Here is a 7,326-nt window from a genome sequence, read left to right as displayed (position 1 = left end):
GACTTGGGGTGTGTGTGTGTGTGGTACAGGGTGGTTGGGGTAAAAGAGGTGGTGTCAGTTGTGTATAGGGGGTAGACAGAAATCCTCCTGCCTTGTTCCACTGAGGTTTGGGAGGCAAGCTGGGTTGTATGGTGTGAGTTTGGTGGATCGTTTTTTGTTGTTTTTTGGATATTTGGGTTGTGGGATTCCTCTGGCACTAAGACAGTAAGCACCTTAAAACTAAATGCACTTTATCAAGATTGCGATTCTGACGAGGGTTATATATATATATATATATATATATATATATATATATATATATATATATATATATATATATATATATATATATTATTTGTGTGTGTGTGGGTGTAGGCGGGTGTAGGCGTGTTTGAATTTCTGTTGTTGCTTGGGTTTTATTTTACATGCGAACATGTCATCCATGTGTGTAGATAAGGAATGTGAGCTAGCCCTCTCACACTCTACTACATGTATGTGTGTTCGTCACAACTGGAAGGTGTTTTGTTTTGTTTTTTCTTCCTGATCTATGACTGGCGTTTAAGAAGTGATTGAGAGTGTGTTTGTGTGTGTGTGTGTGTGGGGGTGAGGGTGGGTGTATATATGTGTGAGTAGGCCTAGAATACCAGAGGGACCGATGGTTTCTGTTTAACAAACAAACAAAAAAAACCCTATCAGACAAACAAAATCCTTTCTTGAAAGACACTGTTTATTTTCTACATTTCTATAAAAGGTAAAGCTATTAAAATGATTTAAAAACTTGAATATTTGCACTTGCATAAAAAATAATAAGGAAAAAAAAAACAAACAAAAAAAGTCGTTTATATAGATGAATATTTTTGTGAATGTGTTTGTGTGAATTTAAAAGTGTGTGTGAGGTTGTACGAGTGTGAATGTCTTACTGAAGTGTGACCGAAAATAATGTCGGCGCAATTTTTTGTTTTCTGTTTGCTTACCAAGATTTGTGAGGCCATTTTGTCATTTAGTTGAAATGAGTTACTTTGTTTATTTTGTATTTCTGTCAAAAAATGTCTGTGTGGTCTCTTCTGAAATGTGTGAGTGCAAGTGTGTGTATGGCACAGACATGATGGTGAGGGGGGGCAATAGAACAGTGCATGAAGGTGAGAGAGGGCAATAGAACAGTGCATCCATTTTTGTTTCAACTTTATTTTTTGTACACCAGCACTCTCATCCCCAGGTTGATTTTTTTTATTTTATTTTTCCTCCTTTCATTTGCTACCAAACTGGTATGGGTGCCACCTTCTTTGCCATTAGCCAACACATGTTTACCAGCTTACCTGTTTGGTGGGAACTGGGAAGGTCTGGAGGTGTGTGTGTGTGTGTAAAACAGTCTCCATGATCTGTCACCATGGTTTTGCTTTCTGCATCTAAGCCACTCGACCACAACTCTGTGCCTCTGTGAGGTTCCAGTAGCAGAATGGGATTGATGTGGACCTTGAATCTGTGTGTGTGTGTGTGTGTGTGTGTGTGTGTGCGTGCGTGCGTGCGTGCGGGCGGCTGTGCGCATAACACAGAATGAGATATCATAAGAGGTACTCATTGAATGAATGTGTGATTTTTGTTGTTTGCGAACGTGTGTATGTGTGCATTTCCACAAGTGTGCCTATGAACTAAAAAGGGTCACAGTTCGCCGCAGCCATGGAGATTTAAGGCGGTTATTATGGGGTGGCAGAGCTGTTTTGAATCTGTGCCTCAATGGCTTACTAACCATGAGATCTTGCACGACGTGCTGTCTGATCATTCTCCGTAGGGCGTAGCACAGTCTGGAGATGGTTCATTTGAAAAAGAAAAAAAAGTAGTCCAGTTTGATTTCTCCACGGGGATGTGAGCTAGTTGCCTTGTGTCCACTCTCTTGCTCCTGGGCGATTGAGTAATTCTGATTGTGATCTTTGCTCTAAAAGTTCAAAAAAGTAAAAAAAAAAAAAAAAAAATAAAAATAAATAAATAAACTTGGCATCATACTGTGCAAAGTGCACAAATAAGGTGCACACAATGTTAGTAAATTGTTATGTATTCATTGTTGTTGCTATTGTTGTTGATTTCTTTTTATATATCTCTATATATAAAGAAATATATATGCATTATATTCAAAGTTAAAAGTATTTGGACTAAGGTTAAGCACTTGGGGCTGCTATTTTTTTCCTTCAGTTTCATTGCCACCATGTGAAGTGTTGTATTATTTCTTTCTTAAAAAAAAAGAAAATGGTTGAATGTATTCCAAAAAAAAGGAGAGGGAAAAAAGCCCGTGAAGCCAGAAGATTTTTTTTTTTTTCCTTTTGTTCTCCGATACTTCAAGATACAAACGTGGAGAACCAAAAAGTGTTGAAAGGCAACAAAGAGGCTTATGGGAGTTGAATCCTGTTTCTCATTCTGCTTTTGGATTATCTCATCTTAATTGTGGACAAAGAATGGACACTTGATTGAACACACTGCCTCTTACAGTCCTGTTAATACAAAAAAAAAAAACAATGTTATGATGAAATACAAAAAGAATCTGACTCTTTTTTTTTTTTTTTTAATTCCTTACTGGATATTTCGTTTTTGTTGTTTACAAACCATGCGGATTACTTTGGGTGCAGTTTCTTTTTTTTTTGATGGCGGGAAAAGTAATGGGGGTGAACATGGAGGTGCTGTATAGACTTTTCAGGAAGAGACCCTTGACAGACACTCTGGGGGATATTTCACCATCACTATCAGACCTCCCCCTGTTGTCAGACCTCCCCTGGGTGGTAATATTGTTGTCTGTGTGACATCAAAGAACATTGCAAACCATTGCAGACAAGATCGTCTCAAGCAAAATTTTTGTTTGTTTGTTTGTTAGTTACTTGAGTGCCCAATGGTGGAAAAACCCTCATTCATGGTAGCCATTTGTGTTTACTGATTTTAAGTCCTTAACTCCCTGAACTGAATGAATCATTGGGGTCAGGACTGGAGAAATTCAATTAGCATTCACAAACACAGCACACCAGAATTTGGAGGTACAAGGAATCAGAAATGCTGCAGGAAAGTCAAGAAAGCCCCTCCATAGTTGATGCTTCTCCCTGCCCTCCATTCTTCCAAGGACTAACTTCTGGCTTAAGCATTTTGTTTTCTTTTTGAGAAACAACTATGGGACATATCTTATGGTAAAAAGAAAAAAGTGAGAGACCTGTAGATATGTAATCCATGAATGACCTCAAACCACCTAGCATCGCATTTGATAGGGCAGTTTGTGCAAATAGAAGAAGAAAAGTCAGCTCATCCCAATCCAAAACCCCATTCATCGAGGGTTTGAAAAAGGTGTTTTTTTGTATGGGCAATTCCTATTAATCATGAGGTAGTCTATGCAAAGGACTACCGGGATGTTTCCCAAACCCTCATGCTTACAAACAATAGACACTGCCCTGGCACACTTGCTATGCACTTTTTCTTTCGTTGAAACTGTGAGGTTCATCTGCATTGGGATGGGAGCACCAAGTTATGTGCCCACTCCCTTCAAACAAAAAAAAAAAAAGTAAAATAATAAAAAAAAACTGAACTCTTGGAGGGATGAAAGAATCCTATCACCTCCTTTGTATATTGACATATTTTTGTACAACCTTCTCTTTGAAAAAATAAATACGTGGGGAAAGATTAAAACAGGTTTGAGGCGACAGATGAAAGAATTTCATTATACAACAACAACTATGAATGTTTCTCCAAACAGTTTTTATACAGCAGGCTGAAAAGTAACAAAAAAAAACTACTGCAAACATGGATCTTAAGTCCCCGTTGTTGTTGAAGGCGGGAGGACATGAGAAGAGCATGAATGGGACATATTGCTGAATAGCACAAGCAAAGACAGATTATCACAATACCACAGATTGACAATGACTGCACCCTCTGTCCTGCATACTCACACTGTGGGAATCAATCAGGATGTGCAGGAATACCCAAGAATGAGTGGAGTTCCTTCAATGAGTCCCCTCAAGACTTGTGAATAGTTGGGAAATGCGGTTGATGGAATTAAAGACGTTCCTAATCTCCATCATCCAACACAGAGCCTTGTATAGATTTCGGATGGAGCTGCAGGACCATCAAATTGGTACTGATATTTTTTGTTAAAACACTATATATCCACTGATTCCCATAAATGCTTTTCATAGCCTCAGTATTTCAAGACTTTGATTAAGTTTAACTTCTTGTTTGTGTTCTCTTTTCAGGATGGTCTTGATCCAAGGACTTCAGGAACCAGAGCATCTCTTCCATCCTTTCTTACCCCTTTCTCTACACCCTTCCCCACCCCCTTACCCCTTCTCTTCACCCTTCCCCACCTTCCCCTTCTTCCAGTTTCCTTTCTTTACCTCCTCCAAAGTTCAAAAGGATGGTTTGGAGCCAATAGAAACGTGTTAGAAGATTGAAAAAAAACCTGATCATTGGCCACAAAGCTGAACCAGATAACCCTGACAAAGTCGAGGGTCCTAGTGTATGTGCTACTATGCACAATCACTCTGAACTACTGTCCCTCCCCTGCCCTCCTCGACTCTTAGTCTTTTCGCTCTCGGGACCTTGGAGGACAACCAGAATCTAGAGTTGGAAGCTCAGATCTATTGGGAAGATGATCACCTCGGCTTTGAGGAACATAACCCTTGGACAAATCGAGGAGATGCTTGAGGACAAAATCCTCGCCGAATAAAAGACATTTGCGTGGGTCTGTGCGACTGGACGTGTCCTGTAATCGGGTGGAACTCTGAAGGAAGTGACCGACCCAACCAAGACCTTGACTGACATACTGCAAAAGGGTCTAGAGAGATGCCCCCTTTATGTGCGGAGATACTGGTTGCCAATGGTGATGGCTCTAATGTCCCAAAACCGATGCCCATGCAACTAGAGCTTGCATTGTAAATCTTCCCGCATACATGTACACACAGACAAACAAACACAATATTTTACATATTTCATAGCCAAGTGAAGCTCCCTCCACACACAGTTTTCACCAAACAGCAATGTTATTGAACCACATTTGACCCAACTGGACAAAAGCGCCATATTAATGTTAAACCCCCAGAAAGCATGTGTATGGTCACTGGGAGGTGATGTGACCATAGATTCTGATTGTTGTAAACATAGTAGAGATCCTTAAATATATCGGCCTAGTCCCACAAAGGTCTTCGCTGCTTCAGTTGACCTCATTAGACCACTAGACATCCACAGGTTACAAACATTAAAAACCCCTTATATATAAACACATACAAATTCCCCACAGACATATGGTTGCAAAGACATACACATACACACCGTCAGACACATAAGATATACACATACTTAAACACCTTTTGACAGGTGGATTCTGTAAATAGTGTAGAAAGTTGTATCCATTTTGTCATTTTTTTTCTTAACATGTCTTTATTTTCCTGATCAACATGCCTTAACTGTACAGCATAACATTGGGTGACGAGAAAGACACAGAAGTGCTGAGGGTAATCCAAGTACATAGTTTAGCGACAAACTATGGTAAGTTCATTAAGGAAGTGGTAAACCCCCTAATACCCCCCAGCCATAGGGCTCGATATAGGAGGGTTACCACTTAGCCTACTAGTATTTACGTACCAAAGTTTGTCACTAAATCAAGTACTTGGAATACCCTCTCGGTGTCTTTGGAAAGCAATTTGGAAACCGAAGTTAGGTCAAGAGTTGTAGTCTCCAGAATGAATCAATGTGGAAGAATTGATTTACGTGTCGGAAGTATTCAACAGTATGGTACCAGAGACAAACACTCAAGACAAGCGGAGCCAATAGTAACAGAGAAAGACAGAGAGAGGGGAAAAAATGACTGTCTCATGATGATGGTTTTGCCTTTTGTTCCTGAAATGAACGACCAGTTTTAAATGCCTACATGTAGCTGAGTTCACAGGCAAGGAGATGTGAGAGCCGGTGTTCTGCTAAGATGAGCTGAGCTGACTGGGAAAGGGTTAGTGTTAGCGTGCTAATATTAGCGTGTTTAAAGTTTAGCTTTGCCCTACAGCCAGGCTGTCCCTCTAACACACACATTTATTAGCGTCTTTATGGATGTGAAATTGCTCAGACAATTGGGTGACTACTTGTTAACTTCATGAACTGCATTATGCAAGCTTTTCTTTACCTTGTAATCGTGGATTCCTTTCCAGTCCTTGTGTGACTTAGAATTGTGGTCTGTGGAAAATGTGCAACATGAAGGTTGCTTTTGGCCCCCAGATTATTGCATGATATTACAGGCTAGCTTTGACAATTTGGTGCTTGGGTGGCATCCATAATATTGGGCTATCGGTGGTTGTCCGCAGAATAATTTTTTTGTCTCAAACTTTGTTTTGGTGGTGTTATACTTAAGTACTATCTCCGATATTGTTCTTATACCTAGTTCAGTATTTCAGAGTGAGAGTAGAGAGCATGGGCCAAAAGCCGAGTTGCATAATGCAGTTTCAAAAGAATACTAGTTTATTTGCTGTCTACCTCAGATTTAGGTAAGAGGATACCCTTCTCTTCTTGGTGCGTGCAATAACCCAGTTTGTTACCGTTAGCATAGCTTAGCATAATTCACCATTAGGTTATACCAGTTGACCTATAGCTCCCTTTTAGCTATAGGCTAGCTATTAGATATCTGGAATACGCCATGTCCAATTAATTATGCTAAGCTAGGCTAACTGTGTCGGACTGGGTTATTGCACACACAGAGAAGTGAAGGGTATGTATCCTCTTATCCAACTTTGGGGTAGATGGCAAATAAACTAGTTTTACAAAATGTTGATGTGTTCCTTTAAAGAACCGCTTCCAAAGTCTGTTATGCATGAAACACAATTGGATAAACCTTCCTAATCATTAGATATATTTACAAAATGTTGGTAAAATGCCAATAATTGTTTGAACATGCAGTAGTTAAGATGGAAATAAACTATTTTGTTTGAAAAAATAAATGTGCAGCCATAAGCTAGAAAAGACATTTTTTTTAATTCTGCTAATGATTGTCACTTGTGGGAAATTTATTTTTGGGAAGGGGAAAAAGTAATTAGGATACATTAATTGTCATTGGATTTTTATTTAGTTGCCTCTTCTTGACCAGTCAGCTCAACCCCTTCTGCTTACATTTTATGAATGTTTTAGTGATAAGAGTTAACAGGAGAAGAACAACCAACGTAAAACTGTACATAGTTTGTTTGTTTGTTTGAAGAGATAAAATGATTAAACAAATACAATAAAAGAGATCTTGATTGAATCCATTTTTGTGTACAGATTTCACCTTTTGGACATCTCTTAAGCATGGAAATAAGATAGAAGATAGCTCATTGGCTACATGTTAATATGCCTCCGGGAGGC

At 39.2% G+C, this 7,326-nt stretch overlaps 1 long non-coding RNA gene across 2 annotated transcripts; it reads left to right on the top strand.

The window, feature by feature from the left end:
- Positions 1-9: 9 nt before the first annotated feature.
- Positions 10-7,214, top strand: LOC125289264. Of its 2 annotated transcripts, XR_007192609.1 has the most exons (3): positions 10-20; positions 1,326-4,081; positions 4,200-7,214. It is a non-coding gene; the product is annotated as an uncharacterized LOC125289264 (long non-coding RNA). The 2 variants fall into 2 exon arrangements; XR_007192608.1 differs by lacking the exon at positions 10-20 and having other exon boundaries at positions 339-4,081.
- The last annotated feature ends 112 nt before the right edge of the window (positions 7,215-7,326 follow it).

This window comes from Alosa alosa, chromosome 24 (genome assembly GCF_017589495.1).
Source record: "Alosa alosa isolate M-15738 ecotype Scorff River chromosome 24, AALO_Geno_1.1, whole genome shotgun sequence".
Taxonomy (NCBI): Eukaryota; Metazoa; Chordata; class Actinopteri; order Clupeiformes; family Clupeidae; genus Alosa; species Alosa alosa.
The sequence above is the reverse complement of the archived record's forward strand: the minus strand, read 5'-3'. Positions and strand labels throughout refer to the sequence as shown.